Source organism: Dendrobates tinctorius, unplaced genomic scaffold (genome assembly GCF_039654945.1).
Source record: "Dendrobates tinctorius isolate UK_male_01 unplaced genomic scaffold, ASM3965494v1 ptg000199l, whole genome shotgun sequence".
NCBI lineage: Eukaryota > Metazoa > Chordata > Amphibia > Anura > Dendrobatidae > Dendrobates > Dendrobates tinctorius.
In genome coordinates this window covers 1,736,924-1,757,809 of record NW_027361866.1, presented here as the reverse complement: position 1 = coordinate 1,757,809, position 20,886 = coordinate 1,736,924, and the positions used below count along the sequence as shown (strand labels likewise).

Here is a 20,886-nt window from a genome sequence, read left to right as displayed (position 1 = left end):
AGAGGTGCGGCAGTTGGCGGGGCTTAACAGAGTAACTACGCAGCCCTCTGCAGCTCTGTCCTACGCTAGTGTAAACCAGCCTTAGCTGTTACTATTCTGTGCTGCTGGGTGCCAACTCTGCACAGAATCGGTGTCCTTCACTTCCTGGCAGCAGACAGGTCCCTTTTACTTCCCTTGCAATTACTTTTCTCAGGTATACTATAATGGTACTGGAGGAGAGAGACTGAGCATGCATGCCCAGCAGCACTTAGCACATTAGGTGGACCTGCACATTGATAAACAATCTGGACATAAAATGGCGCCATATTATGTATTTAAATGTTGTAAATTACGCTTTACATATATTTTTAACAGCATATAAATGCTATTAACTATTTGTTGAAAAGATGAAATACCAAAGTAAGAGATAGTGACACTTTGACATTCAGTGAAAAACATACATTTGCAATAAAAAAATATAAAATCATACATTTTTTATACATCAAATGTGTTTATCATCCATATTAGAGTATAAAAAAAAGTTGGCAACTTTTATTATTTGCTTAGCCACCAATGAAGCTCGAGCAGGCATTAAAACATCTGTATCTGACATAATGACAGTAAGTGATGGCGGTACATGTAGTCCTTTGCTTGTTTTGTCAATAAACAGAGGTCCAATGAAATACAAAACAGGGCCAAATGGAGAGTTCACTTTCCAGTATGACCGAAAAGTGTCCCAGAAAACAGAATATCTTTCATTGTTCGAGCTAAAAGCCCATGTTTGGTATCCATAGACTCCTTTTTGGAACCCCAATGACTTCGGGGGAGAATCCGATGTATATCCATGGTTAATCCTCTCCCATATCAACATCAGCGGCCAACACGCCTCATCAAATGATGTCGTCAGTGTGAAATCCATCTTCTTCTCTCTAGAATATTTTAAGACGTACAAAATTAAAATGCTAAATCGGTTTAGATAATTACAAAAATGGAAATTTGGCAAAAATTTTGAAAATTATGCAATTTTCAAACTTTTAATTTTTATGCCCTTAAATCAGAGAGATATGACACAGAAAATACTTAATAAATAACATTTTCCACATGTCTACTTTACGTCAGCACAATTTTTTAAACAATTTTTTTTTGCTAAGACGTTCTAAGGGTTAAAATTTGACCAGCGATTTCTCATTTTTACAACAGAATTTACAAAACCATTTTTTAGGGACCACCTCACATTTGAAGTCACTTTGAGGGGTCTACATTACAGAAAATACCCAAAAGTGATACCATTCTAAGAACTTCACCCCTAAAGGTGCTCAAAACCACATTCAAGAAGTTTATTAACCCTTCAGGTGCTTCGCGAGAACTAAAGTAATGTGGAAGGAAAAGATGAACATTTAACTTTTTTTCACAAACATTTTACATCAGAACCAATTTTTTTTATTTTCACACATGCAAAGAGAAAATGAACCACAAAATTTTTGGTGAAATTTCTCCTGAATACGTCGATACCCCATATGTGGAGAAAAAAACACTGTTTGGGCGCATGGCAGAGCTCAGAAGGGAAGGAGCGTCGTTTGACTTTTTCAACGCAAAATTGACTGGAATTGAAATCGAACGCCATGTCATGTTTGGAGACCCCCTGATGTGCCTAAACAGTGGAAACCACCCACAAGTGACCCCACTTTGGACACTAGATACCCAAGAAACTTATCTAGATGTGCGGTGAGCACTTTGAAACCCCAAGTGCTTCACAGAAGTTTATAATGTAGAGCTGTAAAAATAAAAAATCATATTTTTTCCACAAAAATGACATTTCTCCCCAAAATTTTTATTTTCCCAAGGGTAACAGAAGAAACTAAACCCCAAAATTTGTTGTGCAATTTGTCCTGAGTACACTGATACCACATATGTGGGGGTAAAAAACTGTTTGAGCACACGGCACAGCTCGGAAGGAAAGGAGCACCGTTTGACTTTTTAATCTCAAAATTGGCTGTCATGATTTCCACTCTATTTCTGTCTTTTTGTTTCTTTGTGTCAGGGCTGTCAGTCTGTACTGGGTCTGTGCTGTAATCACCTGTGTTCATTTTTCCTTAATCAGGATTCTACTTAAGCATGCTAGTACCTCCCCCCAGTGTCAATTGTACACTTGATGTTACCTGTGGAACATTGATCCCTCTGAGCTCTGTGCCTGAACCTGCTTGACTTGATTCTCTTCCCAGACTCTGATCCTTTGCTTTTGACCTGACTTTGCTTGTGCCTGCTCCCTGTAGCTGTTTTGTCTCTCTGGCTTTCCTGACCTCTGCTCGTGTATTGGACTTCGTCTCTGACTTCCCTATGTCATACTGCGCCATTTCCTGGACTTGACCTCGGATTGTTTGACCTCCCTTTACTTACAGTAAGTAGTATATATATATTCTGCCAAAACAGCAGAAACCCCCCATAAGTGACCCCATTTTGGAAGCTGCACACCTCAATGATTTTAGCAAGGGGTATATTGAGCAATTTGAACCCAAAGGTACGACACAGAATTTGATAACATTAGGTCGTCATATTGAAAAAGTTCATTTTTTTTTCACAAAAATCTTGTTTTAGACCTGAATTTTTCACTTTTGTCAGAGATTACACCAAAAAGTTGACCCCACAATTTGTTACCCACTTTGTCATATTTCTAGAGCCAGTGTGGTTCAAGAGCAACAGAAATCCCCCATAAATGTCTTTTTTGTAACCTCTAATCTATTTAACTAGGGAGGTAGTGAGTAGTTTGATACCCCCATTTTTTATGCAGTTGATGCAATACAAGTTTGAAAATTTACATTTTTTTCACTGTCTCTTTTATGATTATTTTTTGTACGTTCTGAGGAACACACCTCAAATTTTATTGCAGTAGTTTTTATGTGTTCAGAAATATATCCAATTTGGCACCAATGTGACTACTGGACACAAATCTGTGCCTATAATAAGTGGCACACCATTTGGTCTTTAGGGTGAAAATGAACAAGTTCCAGGACTCATTCAAAGCTTAAATTGAGCAAACAAGAAAATCCTTCTAGGAATTATTACTCACAGAGGGAGGCATGCTCCTAAAAACACATTGGTTGATTATAAAACTTGGTCTTGCTAACAAGTTGCCCCGCATTTGCGTGTATTGCAGCAGGAAGAATAAACTGTACTGTAATGAAGGGCAAAATGTGGAGGAAAATGCAGCCAAGTATGCGGCAAACCTGAGTTTGTTCCAAAGATGAAAGAACACCAGCAGGGCTTGAATGGCAGACACTTTCAGAGACTGGTTGTAGAACGTTTAGCATCATCAGTCCATATATGAGAGACGAATGTGTCAATAGATGTGGCACACCATAGCAAGCCACGATTTGCCAAAGTAGGACTGCTATATGCACAAAACACCCAATTCTCTACAGAAACCGTAAAGTATTGTCTGGTAGCAGAGGTTCGGCAAGAACCATAAGGTAAAGCCCATAGTGTTTAAGTACGGAACTTCCTCATTATTAGAGATCTTCCAATAAAATGATCATACCTGTATCACCAACATAAATATAAGTAATATAAATGGAAACAAAAGTTTTATTAACAAGACATAGTCGTAAAAACAGTGAGATAAATGGTCAAAAATGTTTGTGAGTAATCAAGTCCTAGAATTAATTTTCAGATGACCTGACTTTTCAAGAACATTTGTGGGGTGTACACTGTGGAGTTTAAAGACTTTGGTACGTGGATGATAATTGGTTGGAATAGTAGTTTGGTATGTGATTAATCAAGTCCTGGAATTAACTGTGAAATCGAGTAGAATCATAGAATCATAGAATCGTAGAGTTGGAAAGGACCTCCTGGGCCATCTGGTCCAACCCCCTGCTCAAAGCAGGATTCGCTAAATCATCCCAGTCAGATGTCTGTCCAGCCTCTGTTTGAAGACTTCCATTGAAGGAGAATGAAATATACTGATGGGAATCTTCTCTTCATTACTTGTTCCATAAAAATTACTCTACTGGGGCCCACAAGCAGAAAATATAAATTATTTAAAAAAAACCTAATAATTGAAAGATGTGTGGTATTTCTCAAAACAGGGGGAGATACAAAGGCCTGGCTGGGATGGGCACATGGGGCAATAGTACCAAGAATCACTCCGTCTACCATGCTTCCTACAAACCTGGCATCTTTTTTGGGGATACTTTTGGGCGGGAGTGACAGGGACAGGGCAAGGAAAATGGCACTCTGCAAGTTTCCGGCCATCCTCAGACTCGAAGGCTTCCCTCTGTGCCATCGACTCAAATATGAGATCCTCAACAATTTTTGCTGGAACTGGAGGTAAGTTGGCGGTCCTTGGGATTTTTTGTATAGTACAAAACTATTATAGGTAGAAATCTGGATGAGATAGATTGCTACCTTTTTGTACCAGGCCCTGGTCTTCCGCTTCACCAGGTATGGTTGCAGAACCTGGTCTGACAGGTTAACGCCACCCATAAATTTGTTGTAATCTGTGACACAGATTGGTTTCTGCTTGTCCATGGTGGCGCCCAGTCTTTGACCGTCAGTAGTGTCCGCATGCAGTGTGGTCAGCATGTAGACTTCCTTCCTGTTAATTCACTTCACTGCAAGAGGTTGGTCGCTTGCGAGTGAGAATGACGCCCTCTTCTCCAAACGTCTGGACACCAACTGTGACAGAAACCCCACTCAGTTTTTCCTGACTGTCCCACAAGCCCCTGTATTTGCAGCATGGAGGGATTTGTATAAGGGGACGCTCATGTAATAGTTGTCCATATACACGTGGTACCCTTGATGTAGAAAGGATGTCATTAGCTCCCAGACAATTTTGTCTGGGATGCCAAATTGTCTCGGGGCAGCTTTGGGGGTTGATTTGGGTGGTCCCTACCTTCATAGATTAGGAAGGTGGACGTGTACCCTGATGTGCTCTCACATTTTTTAAACAGTTTGACGCCGTATTTCGTTTGCTTAGAGGGGATAAATTGGTTGAATGACAGACGGCCCTTGTAACTTATCAAGGACTCGTCAACTGCCACATTTTGCTCTGGGGTATAGGAATTTGGAAATGAATGTTGTAGGAGGGAAATTAAGGGTCTTAATTTGTTTAGCCGATCATAGTTGTGGTCAGTTCTTGGGGGGGTCTTGGGAATTATCACTGAAGTGGAAGAATCTCATTAGGGTTTCATAACAGACTCAGGACATGACGGCTGCAAATACAGGGGTGCTGTGGACAGCTTTTGTTGCCCAGTAGGAGCGGAGTGTGGGTTTTTTTTTTTTAACAATCTCATATTCAGGGTAAGGCCCCAAAAATTTTTATATCAGGGACATTTTGGGGGATCCTGGAATGGGAGTGAAAGGCAGTGGGTTTTTGGAAGGTATATTGTTGGACATATAAGCTTGTTTGGTGGGCTTTCCCGCCCAGGGGACACACACCCGGCGTCACATACCCAAATTTCTTCATACAGTGGGACTCATACCACTAATTCCTAAGAGGACTCTCCATATTAGTAAAAGACAGACACCTCTTGAAAAAGGCTTGCCAGCCGAAACGTTGAGAATTAGTGTCGGCATTTTGAGAAATTGTGTATACATTTTCTGAGTCCATTCTGCCAAAAGGAAAATAAACTTTAAAAATACATATTTTGAATACCAGAGTTCTTTATCTTAGGGTCTGTGCACACGCTGCGGAATCCGCTGCGTTTCCGCAGCGGTTTTGGCCGCTGCGGACCCGCAGCAGTTTTAGCTGCGGTGTACAGTACCATTCAAATGAATGGTACTAAAAAAACGCTGTGCTGACGCTGCGGAAAAAACCGCGCGGATTTGCTGCGGTTTTGAATCCGCAGAAAGAATTGCATGTCAATTCTTTCTGCGGAAACCGCTGCGGGTTCCTATCTCCACCATTGTGGAGATAGTGAATCCGCAGGACCAAACCGCAGGCAAAACCGCAGATAATCCGCAGGTCTTTTGACCTGCGGATTATCTGCGGTTTTTGCAAAATCCGTGCGGATTAATCCGCAGCGGATTCCGCAGCGTGTGCACACACCCTTAATAACTGGATTATGACATTGCAGCCTGTGATATATGTTTGCGTATAGAAAATTCATCTAATGCCATATGTGCGCTTTTATATCATACTGTAGGTGTCTCTTCTATTCCGGCATGCGCAGTCACTTTTCTCTTCTGGTTATCATGGATTTGACTGGCCTTATTTATACAGTAATGATTAGGAACCTTAAAACTACTTCTATAGTATTATCGACACATTGATCTGTTTATTTTTTGATAAATGTGGTGTTATCAGTCTAGCAGGGCCATCTATTCTGTATTACCCTGTTTTTAGGTTTCTCTGCTAAAAAGCATCGTAATTTTGGCCTGATATATATGTGGTAAGGAGCAAGTGTATAACTGCGCATGCGTTGGGTGGGCAAGGATTTGAGTACCGGATATTCTGCTGAGTGCTGGACTAGAATATATGTATGTGCTGATGGTGTCATTCTCTGCGCGTTAAATGGTTTATTTATCACATATTTGTGTGCCTTCAAGAATGTGGGCGCCTATATGCATTGAGTGGATTAACCGCTTCCCGACCGCCCACAGTAGATAAACGTTGGCGCTTGCTGGGCTTTGTGCAGCGCCGACGTTTATCTACTGTCGGCGGTTATGTGCCCCCGGGACCCTAACATACCTTATAAGGCGGGGATCCCGGTGCACAATGCATGCTGGGACCCCCGACGTCATCGAGACCTGATTGGTTCAGGTCCTGATGACGTCAGAGTCACAGCAGCCAATGAGAGCGCTCGCTGGGAAAGCTGCTTGTTTCCCAGAGATCTCACTCATTGTAATGCGACTTCTCCTCTGATCTCGCACTGACAGATGATAAGAGGAGAAGCAGCGTTACTGTGTGACTAGATCGCTGCCTGGCACAGCTGATCGCTGCCTGGCACAGCTGTGCCAGGCAGCGATCTTGTCACACAGTAACGCTGCTTCTCCTCTGATCATTTGTCAGTGTGAGATCAGAGGAGAAGTCGCGTTACTATGTGCCAGGCAGTGATCTTGTCACATAGTAACGCTGCTTCTCCTCTGATCATCTGTCAGTGTGAGATCAGAGGAGAAGTGGCGTTACTATGAGTCAGATCGCAGGGCAGCAATCTTGTCACAAAAAGAAAAAAAAAGTAAAGAAAAAAAAAAGCAGGCACGCAGGTTAGGGCTAGGGTTAGGGCTAGGGTTAGGGTTAGGGCTGGGATTAGGGTTATGGGTGTGTTGGTGTTAGGTTTGTGGTTAGGGTTATGGTTAGGGTTGGGATTAGGGTTAGGGGTGTGTTGGGGTTAGGGTTGGAATTAGAATTGGGGGTTTCCACTGTTTAGGTACATCAGGGGCTCTGTAAAGGCAACATGACGCCCGCAGACCATTCCATCAAAGTCTGCATTTCAGAACGTCACTACTTCCCTTCCGAGCCCCACCGTGTGCCCAAACAGTAGTTTTCTTCCACATAAGGGGTATCAGCGTACTCAGGACAAATTGGACAACAGCTTTTGGGGTCCAATTTCTCCTGTTACCCTTGTGAAAATAAAAATTGGGGGCTAAAAGGTCATTTTGTGGAAAAAAAATGATTTTTTATTTTCATGGCTCTACGTTATAAACTTCTGTGAAGCACTTGGGGGTTCAAAGTGTTCACAACACATCTAGATAAGTTCTTTAAGGGGTCTAGTTTCCAAAATGGGGTCACTTGGGGGGTTTTCACTGTTTAGGTACATCAGGGGCTCTCCAAATGCGACATGGCATCCGATCTCAATTCTGCCAATTCTGCATTGAAAAAGTCAAATGGCGCTACTTCCGTTCTGAGCTCTGCCGTGTGCTCAAACAGTGGTTTAGCCCCACATACGGGGTATCGGCGTATTCGGGAGAAATTGCACAAAAAATTTTGTGGTTCATTTTCTCTTTTTACACTTGTGAAAATAAAAAAAATGGTTCTGAAATAAAATGTTTGTGAAAAAAAGTTAAATGTATATTTTTTCCTTCCACATTCCATTCATTCATGTGAAGCACCTGAAGGGTTAATAAACTTCTTGAATGTGGTTTTGAGTACATTGAGAGGTGAAGTTTTTAGAATGGTGTCACTTTTGGGTATTTTCTGTCATATTGACCCCCCAAACTCACTTCAAATGTGAGGTGGTCCCCAAAAAAAATGGTGTAAATTCCTAAAAAAAAAAAATTATGCTTCCAAAATTGTGCAGATGTAAACTAGACATGTGGGAAATGTTATTTATTAACTATTTTGTGCGATATCACTCTCTGATTTAAGGGCATAAAAATTAAAAGTTTGAAAATTGCAAAATTTTCTAAATTTTCGCCAAATTTCGATTTTTTTAACAAATAAGCGCAGTTCATATCTAAGAAATTTTACCACCATCATGAAGTACAATATGGCATGAGAAAACAATGTCAGAATCAGCAGGATCCGTTGAAGCGTTCTAGAGTTATGACCTCATAAAGTGACACTGGTCAGAATTGAAAAAATTGGCCCGGTCACGAAGGCAAAAACAGGCTCAGGTGCGAAGGGGTTAAACCGGTTATGGGTGTGCGCCTATTTAACATGCCTAATATGGAAATTAGTGACTATGAATTTTTGCAGTGCCTCTCATTTGATTATCATTATACTGGTACTTTTTCAGTCTTTATTGTTCTAGTCACATTACTTAATATATAACCTTTGATCTGTGACGTATTACCTATGTGACGATGGGAGGCTATATGGCGCGGGTGTTGATTATGCTTTGTAAGTGATCTGATTGCACAAATGCCGATTCTGTTACAGCGCTTTTTCTGTAATCTATAAAGATCAATGATCAAGGATCTCTTTATTGATTCTTACCTTATCAGTAATATATTGGCACCCCGCCAGTCTTATTAATACTGTTTGATTGTTATTTCTGTAAAAAAGTAATTTACAACTCTCTTTAAATACCCTGAATTATTTCTTATCCCCAGAAAAGGTATCCAGAAGTTTGACAAAGGGTTCAGGAGAGGATAAGGAAACATCAGACACAGTACCCTCCCCATGGCCAGATGAGGAAGAGGCACCCCGAACAGCATTAACTGTATCTGCCAACTCCCTCTGTACCTGTTGGTGCGAAGCAACCAACGCTCTTAACCCAACAGATAGGTTCTGCATCATCTTGGTAAGGTTAGATACCTGATCTGACAGAGCACGCAGTGGGTCCATAACAAACACACACACAAAAAAAAAACCTGAAAAATTGTATGGGTCGGTGATAATGTGATGACACCAAAGGTGTCATTGGTGCTGCCTAGGGGGCGCTATCAGGGGGCACTTGAACGAGAGCAGGGAGTGCAGGAACAAGGCACGCAGCACGCAAGGACCTGAGACTAATGCAGTGAGCACAGGACCTGGCACTAAGCAGTCATGTGAACAGGGGGCGGAGTTATGCACATGAGTATAGGGAAGGAAACTGAGCAAGCAGAGTGCAGGGCACAGACAGTAAACATGGTCAAGGAGAGCCAAGGGACAAATGCCAGACGAGAACATAGTACCTAGGGATAAGACAAAGAGTAAACGGAGACAAGCAAGTTAAAAAGAGACAAGCCAAGGGGTCAGATAACCAGAAGGGACAGGTCAGTACAAAACAGGATGCAGAGGCAGAGGCAAAAGTCAAGGGACAAACCGAGTCATACACAGCAAAGCACAGAGGCACAACGTTTATGGACGAGTAACCTGAGTCAGCAACCACAAACCGAGTATACGGAAGTATCACCGACACCAAATCTAGGAACAGCCAAAATTAAATAGCGGCCCCAGAACCAAAGAGACGGACTAAAACTAACCCTGACCTGACCAGGATGGAGGCGGAACCATCCTGTCCAGAGTCATGACACTGTGCTTGCCAACAAGGGTTTTGCCACCAAATATTAAGTCTTTTTCTGGATTTTATTTTTGATATTTTTCTCTCAATGTTAAAATTAAGCTACCATTAAAATAATAGACTGTTCATGTCTTTTTCAGTGGGCAAACTAACAAAATCAGCAAGGGATCAAATAATTATTTCCAATAAACGTGTAAAGAAAAAGCAAGTCGGCACTGCCAATGCTACTGCCGATGTGAGACTGTCATGTCCATACTGCTCGTGGAGGCTGAACCCCGAGATCTCAGGTGCTAGTGCAGAAAACACAATGTATGGATCCAATAAAAGGAAAGAATAGCATAGCACTCACCGATCCAGGTGAAAAAGTCCGCTTTATTTAGCAATCCACATTAAAACTTCATGGCCGGGAGGCTGGAGGGAGGAGTGAGCAATGTCTGATGAAGGTCATTTCATGCTTACTAGCACTTCTAAGTGCTTCTTTTATGTGTTTTTGAAGGGTTTTGACAGGGACAAACGCTTCAAAAACACTTAAAAAATGCTTACGTGGGCACACAGCCTTAATTTTATTAATTAATGTTTTTCATGCATTATGCACTTTTTCTGAATTCGTGACAACCCCATAGTATTGTTACATTTTTACTACATATATAAATTATAACTATCTTATCACTTTTGTTATTCTCATTGCTGTATGTACTTCTTATTGTCTCCATATGCATTTTATTTGTTCCAGTTACACTACATATGACTCTCGTTCCATGCCTGATTTATTTGTTTTTGTTTATTGCTGTCTGATTCATATTTGTATTTTACCTATTTACTAGTTGTTACATCTCATGTCTTCTTTGGTGCATATATTTCCATAGTGATACCACTCATTCACAACTCAATTTTTATCTATCTTTACTATTTAATTTAAATCAATAAAGTAATAATTTTAAACACTATTGCAGTCATTTTTGTAAGTCTTGTAATTATGTGCGTTGTTTTTGACTGTAATTTCCTAATCGGTTTAACCCCTTCACCCCCAAAGGTGGTTTGCACGTTCATGACCGGGCCAATTTTTACAATTCTGACCACTGTACATTTATGAGGTCATAACTCTGGAACGCTTCCGTGGATCCCGGTGATTCTGACATTGTTTTCTCGTGACATATTGTACTTCATGTTAGTGGTAAAATTTCATTCAAATAGCTTGCATTTATTTGTGAGAAAAATGGAAATTTGGCGAAAATTTCGCAATTTTCCAACTTTGAATTTTTATGCCCTTAAATCACAGAGATACAGCACACAAAAAACTTGATAACTAACATTTCCCACATGTTTACTTTACATCAGCACAATTTTGGAACCAAAATTTTTTTTTGTTAGGAAGTTATAAGGGTTAAAAAGTTGACCAGCGATTTCTCATTTTTACAACACCATTTTATTTTTAGGCCCACATCACATTTGAGGTCACTTTGAGGGGTCTATATGATAGAAAATACCCAAAAGTGACACCATTCTAAAAACTGCACCCCTTAATGTGCTCAAAACCACATTCAAGAAGTTTATTAACCCTTTAGGTGCGTCACAGGAATTTTTTTGAATATTTAAAAAAAAATGAACATCTAACTTTTTTTCACAAAAAAAATAATTCAGGTTCAATTTTTTTTATTTTACCAAGGGTAACAGGAGAAATTGGACTGCAAAAGTTATTGTGCAATTTGTCCTGAGTACGCTGATACCTGATATGTGGGGGGAATGACTGTTTCAGCGCATGGCAGAGCTCAGAATGGAAGGAGCGCCGTTTGACTTTTTCAATGCAAAATTGGCTGGAATTCAGATCGGACACCATGTCACGTTTGGAGAGTCCCTGATGTACCTAAACAGTGGAAACCCCCTACAAGTGACCACATTTTGGAGACTAGACCACACAAGGAACTTATCTAGATATGTGGTGAGAACTTTGAACCCACAAGGGCTTTACAGAAGTTTATAACGTACAGCGGTACAATTAAAAAATCATATTTTTTCCACAAAAATGATCTTTTCACCCCAATTTTTATTTTCCCAAGGGTAACAGTACCCTAAAAGTTATTGTGCAATTTGTCCTGAGTACGCTGATATCCCACATGTGGGGGTAAACCACTATTTGGGCGCATGGCAGAGCTCGGAAGGGAAGCAGCGCCATTTGACGTTTTTGGCTGGAATTGAGATCGGACATCATGTCGCGATTGGAAAACCCCTGATGTACCAAAACAGTGGAAACCCCCCACAAATGACCCCATTTTGAAAACTAGACCCCCTAAGGAACTTATCTAGATGTGAGGTGAGCACTTTGAACCCCCAAAGGCTTCACAGAAGTTTATAATGCCAGGGCATGAAAATAAAAAAATCATATTTTTTCCACAAACATGATCAATTAGTCGGCAATTTTTTTATTTTCCCAAGGGTAACAGGAGAAATTGAACCCCAAAAGTTGTTATCCAATTTGTCCTGAGTACGCTGACACCCCATATGTGGGAGAAAACTACTGTATGGACACACGTCGGGGCTCGGAAGGGAAGTAGTGACATTTTGGAATGTAGACTTTGATGGAATGGTCTGCGGGTGTCATGTTGCCTTTGGAGAGCCCCTAATGTACCTAAACAGTGGAAACCCCCACAAATGACCCCATTTTGGAAACAAGACCCCCCCAAGGAACTTATCTAGATGTGTGGTGAGCACTTTGAACCCCCAAGGGCTTCACAGAAGTTTATAATGCCCGGACACGAAAATAAAAAAATCGTATTTTTTCCACAAACATGATCAATTAGTCCCCAATTTTTTCATTTTCCCAAGGGTAACAGGAGAAACTGGACCCCAAAAGTTGTTGTCCAATTTGTCATGAGTACGCTGACACCCCATATGTGGGAGAAAACTACTGTATGGACACACGTCAGGGCTCGGAAGGGAAGTAGTGACGTTTTGGAATGCAGACTTTGATGGAATGGTCTGCGGGTGTCATGTTGCCTTTGGAGAGCCCCTAATGTACCTAAACAGTGGAAATCCCCACAAATGACCCCATTTTGGAAACGAGACCCCCTAAGGAACTTATCTAGATGTGTGGTGAGCACTTTGAACCCCCAAGTGCTTCACAGAAGTTTATAACGCTCGGGCGTGAAAATAAAAAAATCATTTTTTTCCACAAACATGATATTTTTGCCCCCAATTTTTTATTTTCCTAAGGGTAACAGGAGAAATTGGACCCCAAAAATTGTTTTGCAATTTGACCTGAGTAGGCTGATACCCTACATGTGGGGGTAAAACACTGTTTGGGCGCATGGCAGAGCTTGGAAGGGAAGGAGCACCATTTGACTTTTTCAACTCAGAATTGGCTGGAATTGAGATCAGACGCCATGTTGCATTTGGAGAGCCCCTGATGTGCCCAAACAGTGGAAACCCCCAATTCTAACTCCAACCCGAACCCCAACACACCCCTAACCCTAATCTCAGCCCTAACCCTAACCCTAGCCCTAACCCTAACCCTAGCCCTAACCCTAACCCTAATGGAAAAATGGAAATAAATACATTTTTTTTATTTTATTATTTTTCCCTAACTAAGGGGGTGATAACGGGGGGTTTGATTTACTATTTATGGCGGTTTTTATGTTTGGCAGCTGTCACACGCTAAAAGACGCTTTTTATTGTAAAAATAGTTTTTGCATCACCACATATTGAGAGCTCTAATTTTTCCGTATTTTGACCCACCGAGTCATGTGAGGTCTTATTTTTTGCGGGACGAGTTGACGTTTTTATTGGTACCATTTTCAGGCATGTGACATTTTTTGATCGCTTTTTATTCCGATTTTTGGGACACAGAATGAACAAAAACCAGCGTTTCATGAATTTCTTTTGGGGGGGTGCATTTACACCGTTCTGCGTGCGATAAAATTGATAGAGCGGTTTTATTCTTCGGGTCAGTATGGTTACAGCGATACCTCATTTAGGTCTTTTTTTATGTTTTGGCGCTTTTATGCAATGAAAACTATTTAATATAAAAAATAATTATTTTTGCATCGCTTTATTCTGCGAGCTATAACTTTTTTATTTTTTTGCGGATGATGCTGTGTCGTGGCTTGTTTTTTGCGGGACAAGATGATGTTTTCAGCGGTACCATGGATATTTATATGCGTCTTTTTGATCGCGCGTTATTACACTTTTTGTTTGGCGGTATGATAATAAATCATTATTTTTTGCTTCGTTTTTTATTTTTTAAGGGGTTCGCTAAAGGGGTTAACTAATGGGACAGTTTTATAGGGCGGGTCGTTACGGACGCAGTGATACCTAATATGTGTACTTTTATTGTTTTTTGTTTTTTTTATTTCTAAAAAATGGATTTATTTGGGGGAATATTTTTTTTTTTTTCTTAATTTATTTGGCGATTTTTTTAAATTTATTTTAACACTTTTTTTTTTTTTTTTTTTACTTTATTAAATAGTCCCAGGTGGGACATCACTGTCCTGTGACAGATCGCTGATCTGTCTCATCACAGATCACTGTGACAGATCAGCAATCTGTCACAGGCACTGCAGAAGGCTTCCTCATGCCAGCGCTTTGCAGGCACTGAGGAAGCCAGCTTCCTGCAGGCCCCCGAAGGCCCCCGTCGCCATCTTGGATTCGGGGGCCTGCAGGAAAGGAGCCCCCGGCAGCAGCGCTGCACATTGCGCTGCCGTGGGGGGCTCAGGGAAGTACGGAGGGAGCCCCCTCCCTGCCGATGCTTCCCTTTAACCCCCGGTACACCGCGATCATGTTTGATTGCGGTGTGCAAGGGGTTAACGTGTCGGGGGCGGTCCGTGACCGCCCCTGACACATTGTGCCGGGTGTCAGCTGTGATAATCAGCTGACACCCGGCCGTGATCAGCGGCGCTCACCACGTGGGCGCCGCTGATCGCGGTAGACATACTATCCCGTCCATGGGCATAGGGGCCCGGGTCCCATGGACGGGATAGTACGTCTCATGTCAGGAAGGGGTTAAATTGGCCCACTGGCTAGCCACCAACAATTGTAGGTTATACATGCCACATCTCCTGGGCAGGGGAGGGTGCAAAGGAACGATACAGACATTACAGCATGGGATCACAGCTGATTGTTTCTGTGAGACACAGTTTTAGATGCTTGATTTTAACCCCTCTCTGACATGTGACATTATAATACGCACATGTTGGACTCTCCCTGTATGGTGCGGGCTCCGGCGCTGAGCCCGCACCTTTCCGGGCACGCGACAGCTGATCTATACAGCTGACACATGCTGGCAACAGCTGCGGATGGAATGAAGGCAGGAAGGGAGACCGTGGTGAAGCGGTGCTGCCGCTGCACAGACCGCACCAGGGGAGGTAAGTATAGCGATATTCACCTGTCCGGGGTGTCCATCGCTGCTCACCACTGTCTGCTGCATCCTCTGTCTGTGAAGTTTAGGCAGCAGGGGGCGCGGTGATGTGGTTAGTGCGCGCCGTGCCCTCTGCTGCCTGAGCGTCACTGACAGACAACATGGCAAACAGCGGTGAGCAGTGATGGCCCCCAGACAGCTGAGGTTCTGAGCAGGAGAGGTGAGTATGGCATTTTTTTTTGCAGCCGCATATGGGGGCATAATATATGGAGTATTTTATGGGGGCAGCATATGGGGGCATATTCTATGGAGCAGCATATGGGGGCATAGCCAATGGGGCAGCATATGTGGGCATATCCTATGGGACAGCATATGGGGGCATATCCTATGGAGAAGCATATGGGGGCATATCCTATGGGGCAGCATATGGGGGCATATCCTATGGGGCAGCATATGGGGGCATATCCTATGGGGCAGCATATGGGGGCATATCCTATGGGACAGCATATGGGGGCATATCCTATGGAGCAGAATATGGGGGCATATCCTATGGGGCAGCATATGGGGGCATATCCTATGGGGCAGCATATGGGGGTATAGTCTATGGGGCAGCATATGGGGGCATAGTCTGTGAGGCAGCATATGGGGGCATAGTCTATGGGGCGGCATATTCTATGGGGCAGCATATGGGGGCATATTCTATGGAGCAGCATCTGGGAGCATATTTTATGGGTGCATAGACTATGGAGCATCTTATGGGGGCATAATCTATGGAGCATCTTATGGGGGCATAATCTATGGAGCATCTTATGGGGGCATAATCTATGGAGCATTTTATGGGGCATAATCTGTGGAGCATTTTATGGGGGAATAATCTATGGAGTATCTTATGGAGCATCTTATGGGGGCATAATCTATGGAGCATCTTATGGAGCCATAACCTTTATGGAGCATTACTTTATATGGGGCATATTATTCTATGAAGCATCTTGTGGGGACATTATTAACCTTTGTGCAGCATTATATGGGGTATATTTTGTATGGAGCATCTTATGGGGCCCATTATGAACTGTATGGAGCATTATATGGGGCTCCTGATTCAATATGGATATTCAAAAACATTTAACCTACTGATGTCTCAATTAATTCTACTTTTATTGGTATCTATTTGAAATTTACCAGTAGCTGCTGCATTTTCCACCCTAGGCTTATACACGAGCCAATAAGTTTTCCCAGTTTTTTGTGGCAAAATTAGTGGGGTCGGCTTATACACGAGTATATACGGTATACATATTTGGTATCGCCGTGTTCAGAGTTGCCTATCGCTTATCTATCAATATAAAAAAATTAACCTGATTGCTAAACGGTGTAACGAGAAAAAAATTCAAAAAGCCAGTATTAAGTTTATTTGGTTGTCGCTACATTGCAATAATAATAATAAATTTATTTCTATATTCTGCAGCACTTTACATTTTAGCAATAAAATGCAATAACGTGCTACCAAAACACGAGTCTGGTAAGATGGCAATTTTTTTTTTAACAAATTTTGGATTTTTTTCACCACTTATATAAAAAAGAACCTACACATGTTTGGTGTCTATGAACTCGTAATGATCTGGAGAATCATAATGGCAGGTCAGTTTTAACATTTAGTGAACATGGTAAAAAAAAACCTGTGGTATTGCACTTTTATTTGCAATTTGACCGCACTAGGATTTTTTTTTCCCATTTTCCAGTACCCGACATGGTAAAACCAATGGTGTTGTTAAAAAGTAGAACTTGTCCTGCAAAAAAACAAGCCCTCACATGGCCATATTGACCCAAAAATAAAAAAAAAGTTGGCTCTGGGAAGAAGGGAAGTAAACAGTGAAAACGCGAAAATGTTTTACTTCACAAAAATCAGCAGCTATGATCTCATGCTGCAATGTCTGTATACTATCTTTTGTTTTCTCCCCTGGCCAGGAGCTGTGGTATGTTCATTCTATTAATCAAAATTTACTTTGCTTGTGGGAAAACCCTTTAAATAGTCAAATTTGAGACCCGTACATGCTGCATCAATATTAATCCCTTCACTCCGCAGCCCATGTTTGTTTTTTTAATAATTATTAAGTTAATAATTATCATGTTAGATTCCACCAGCGAAGTAAAGGGCAAATTTCAGCTGTTCAAATCAGCCCACCTGTGCCGGAAAAGATGTGGGCTCAGCGTATACAGCGCATGTCGTGAAAGGGTTAAAGGCTGTTGTCGCATTAGGCTTTTTGAGCATCATGTGCACATATCTAGCGTTTCTTGTTCAGTTCTTTTCGTCGAGGATTTAATAATTGTAGTTGAACATTTTAAGAAACTTTAATTAACTTGTGTAAAAAATGTAAAGGAAAAAAAAGAGTGGGAATGGCAATATACAAAGTAGAGGGAAAGAAAAAACTTCATACCATGGCTAAGAATGTGGGAGTAACTAGTTGCAGCACCACTGCCACCAGTTGTCCAGAAGAAAGAACTACCAAGTGCAGAACACAAATATACTCATTTGCCTCCAATGAGTGTATTAGTGGAGATGAAGCTGAGGGTATAGTCAAATATATGATACATAACTCTTCTCAGTCACAACAGGATAATGTTACCTCTGACAGCGAAACCATCAGTTAGAATCAGACTGCGTTCTGCACAGTCCACCTCCTCCGTTGCCGTAACAGTTAATATTTCAAATTTCCGACTTTCAATTCTTACAATGACACTTGTATCTCTCAACCTCCTAGTAGTATAGGTCTAAAAAAGGCATTTCACAACAACTTCTTTCCGAAGTTTCAGTCAACATGGGGTGCCATTTCATAGAATCATAGAATGGTAGAGATGGAAGGGACCTCCTGGGCCATCTGGTCCAACCCCCTGCTCAAAGCAGGATTCGCTAAATCATCCCAGACAGATGTCTGTCCAGCCTCTGTTTGAAGTCTTACACTGAAGGAGAACTCACCACCTCTCGTGGCAGCCTGTTCCACTCATTGATCACTCTGTCAAAAAGTTTTTTCTAATATCTAATCTGTGTCTCCTCCCATTCAGTTTCATCCCATTGCTTCTAGTCTTTCCTTGTGCAAATGAGAATAAAGATGATCCTTCTACAATGTGACAGCCCTTGAGATATTTGTAGACAGCTATTAAGTCTCCTCTCAGTCTTATCTTTTGCAAGCTAAACATTCCCAAATCCTGTAACCGTTCCTCATATGACACGGCTTGCAGACAGATCACCATTCTGGTCGCTCTTCTCTGAACTTGCTCCAGTTTGTTGATGTCTTTTTTAAAATGTGGTGCCCAAAACTGGACACAGTATTCCAGATGAGGTCTGACCAAAGAGGAGTAGACTTCACGTGATCTAGACTGTATGCTTCTGTTAATACATCCTAGAATTGTATTTGCCTTTTTTGCTGCTGCATGACACTGTTGACTCATGTTCAGTCTGTGATCTATTAGTATAGCCAAATCTTTTTCACATGTGCTGTTGCTTAGCCCTATTCCTCCCATTCTGTATGTTTTTTTTTCATTTTTATTGCCCAGATGTAGTACTTTTTCCCTGTGAAAAACCATTCTGTTAGTTGTTAGTTTCTGCCCACTGCTCCAGTTTATTTATATCTTTTTGAATCCTCTCTCTGTTCTCTAGTATTAGCTATCCCTCCTAGCTTTGTGTCATCAGCAAATTTAATCTGCTTACCCTCAATTCCTTCATCTAAATCGTTGATAAAGATGTTGAACAATACAGGGCCCAGGACAGAGCCCTGTGGTACCCCACTTGAGACATTCTTCCAACTGGATATGCAGCCATTTACAACCACTCTTTGGGTCCGATCACTAAGCCAGTTATGAATCCACCGAACAGTTGCCTTGTCCATTCCATACTTAGGGTATGTGCACACGTTGCGGATTACCCTGCGGATTTTTCCGCATGGATTTTGCTAAATCCACAGGTAAAATTATCTGCATTTTACCTGCAGATTTAATGCAGATTTACTATGGATTTTCTGCAGATTTTGTGTGGATTTCCCCTGCATTTTGACACCTGCGGATTCCTATAATGGAGCAGGTGTCAAAATGCTGCGGATCCGCACAAAAGAATTGACATGCTGCGGATTCAAATCTGCAGAAAATCCGCGCGGATAAATCTGCAGCATGTGCACAGCGTTTTTGGATTTACATAGACTAACATGGTACTGTAAACCGCAGCATTCTGCTGCGGATCTGCAGGGCCAAATCTGCTGCGGATTCAAAGCAGAACGCGCAACGTGTGCACAGACCCTTAGTCATTTTTTAAATAAGGATTGTGTGAGATACTTTGTCAAATGTAGGGTGCCAACCTCAGCAGTTAGACAGTATCAGTCCAGGTAAAAGACAAGGGAATCACAGGACATTGCTGTCTGTTTTTTGTATATATGTATATAATTATTGGATATTTTTCAAAGGAACGATTCGCAATACATCCTCAGGTTTCTGTATGTCCTCTGTCTTTTCTTCTTTATCAATTGTGTGTCTTTGTTACATGGTGTAATGGTGTTTTTTAAGAAAATTAATAAAATGTATTGTTTTTAGCGGGATGATATTGTCCTTTCTAACAATTAGCTTACTACTTCAAAATTTTAGTCAGCCTTTGTACTCACATGATATGGGATTGAAGGAGATGGAGGACAAGAATCATACACCTAGCTTTGTTGTGTGTCTTTCTCTACCATTTTCTTAGGGGCAGTGTCAGGGACAAATCTAGAAGTATGTAATAGGCACAGGAGAATGAAACTCAGGACATTTTTCACACTGAGGCAATTATCAGAAGAGACAGGGATAATGATTATGATGATGATGACTGTGTGGTAGACAAAATCTGAGAAACCGATTTGGTGCTTAAGAGGTGATGTCATTACAGGAGGAGGTTGGTGGCCTCCCCGATAAAGAGTGGAGGCGATGTGTGGTTGAAAGTTATGCTGAGACACAATTTTCTTCTTCTGCGGTAAACCCGGTAGCAGGTTATGCCGCAGACAATGTTAGTGTATGTGCACATGTTGCGGATTTGGCCCTGTGGATCCGCAGCAGTTTTCCATGGGATGTACAGTACCATGTTATCCTATGGAAAACAAAAACCGCTGTGCACATACTGCGGAAAATTCCGTGCGGAAACGCAGCAGTTTATTTTCTGCAGCACGTCAACTCTTTGTGCGGATTCCGCAGCGTTTTTACACCTATTCCATTCTAGGCATCCGCAGGTGTAAAAACGCAGGCAAAATCTGCACTAAATCAGCAGGAAATCCGCAGTAAATCTGCAGGTAAAATGCAAGCATTTTGACCTGCAAATTCTGCAGAGAATCCGCACACGAATCCGCAACGTGTGCACATACCCTTAATGGAGGAGCCTGAAAAGAAGGTCTAGTTGTGGTGGTGAAACCTACACTACCGTTCAAAAGTTTAGGGTCACTTAGAAATTTCCTTATTTTTGAAAGAAAAGCACAGTTTTCTCCAATGAGGCTAACATTAAATGATTCAGAAATACACTCTATACATTGTTAATGTGATAAATGACTATTCTAGCTGCAAACGTCTGGTTTGTAATGCAATATCTTCATAGGTGTGTAGAGGCCCATTTCCAACGTCCATCACTCCAGTGTTCTTATGGTACTTTATGTTTGCTAACTGTGTAAGAAG

General features: G+C 41.6%; 1 long non-coding RNA gene across 1 annotated transcript in view; it reads right to left on the bottom strand.

The window, feature by feature from the left end:
- Positions 1-296: 296 nt before the first annotated feature.
- Positions 297-20,886, bottom strand: part of LOC141056756 (uncharacterized) — a 31,891-nt gene continuing 11,301 nt past the window's right edge. Inside the window, exon 2 of the long non-coding RNA XR_012221927.1 lies at positions 297-908. This is a non-coding gene — a long non-coding RNA (uncharacterized lncRNA). The remainder of the gene's footprint in view (positions 909-20,886) is intronic.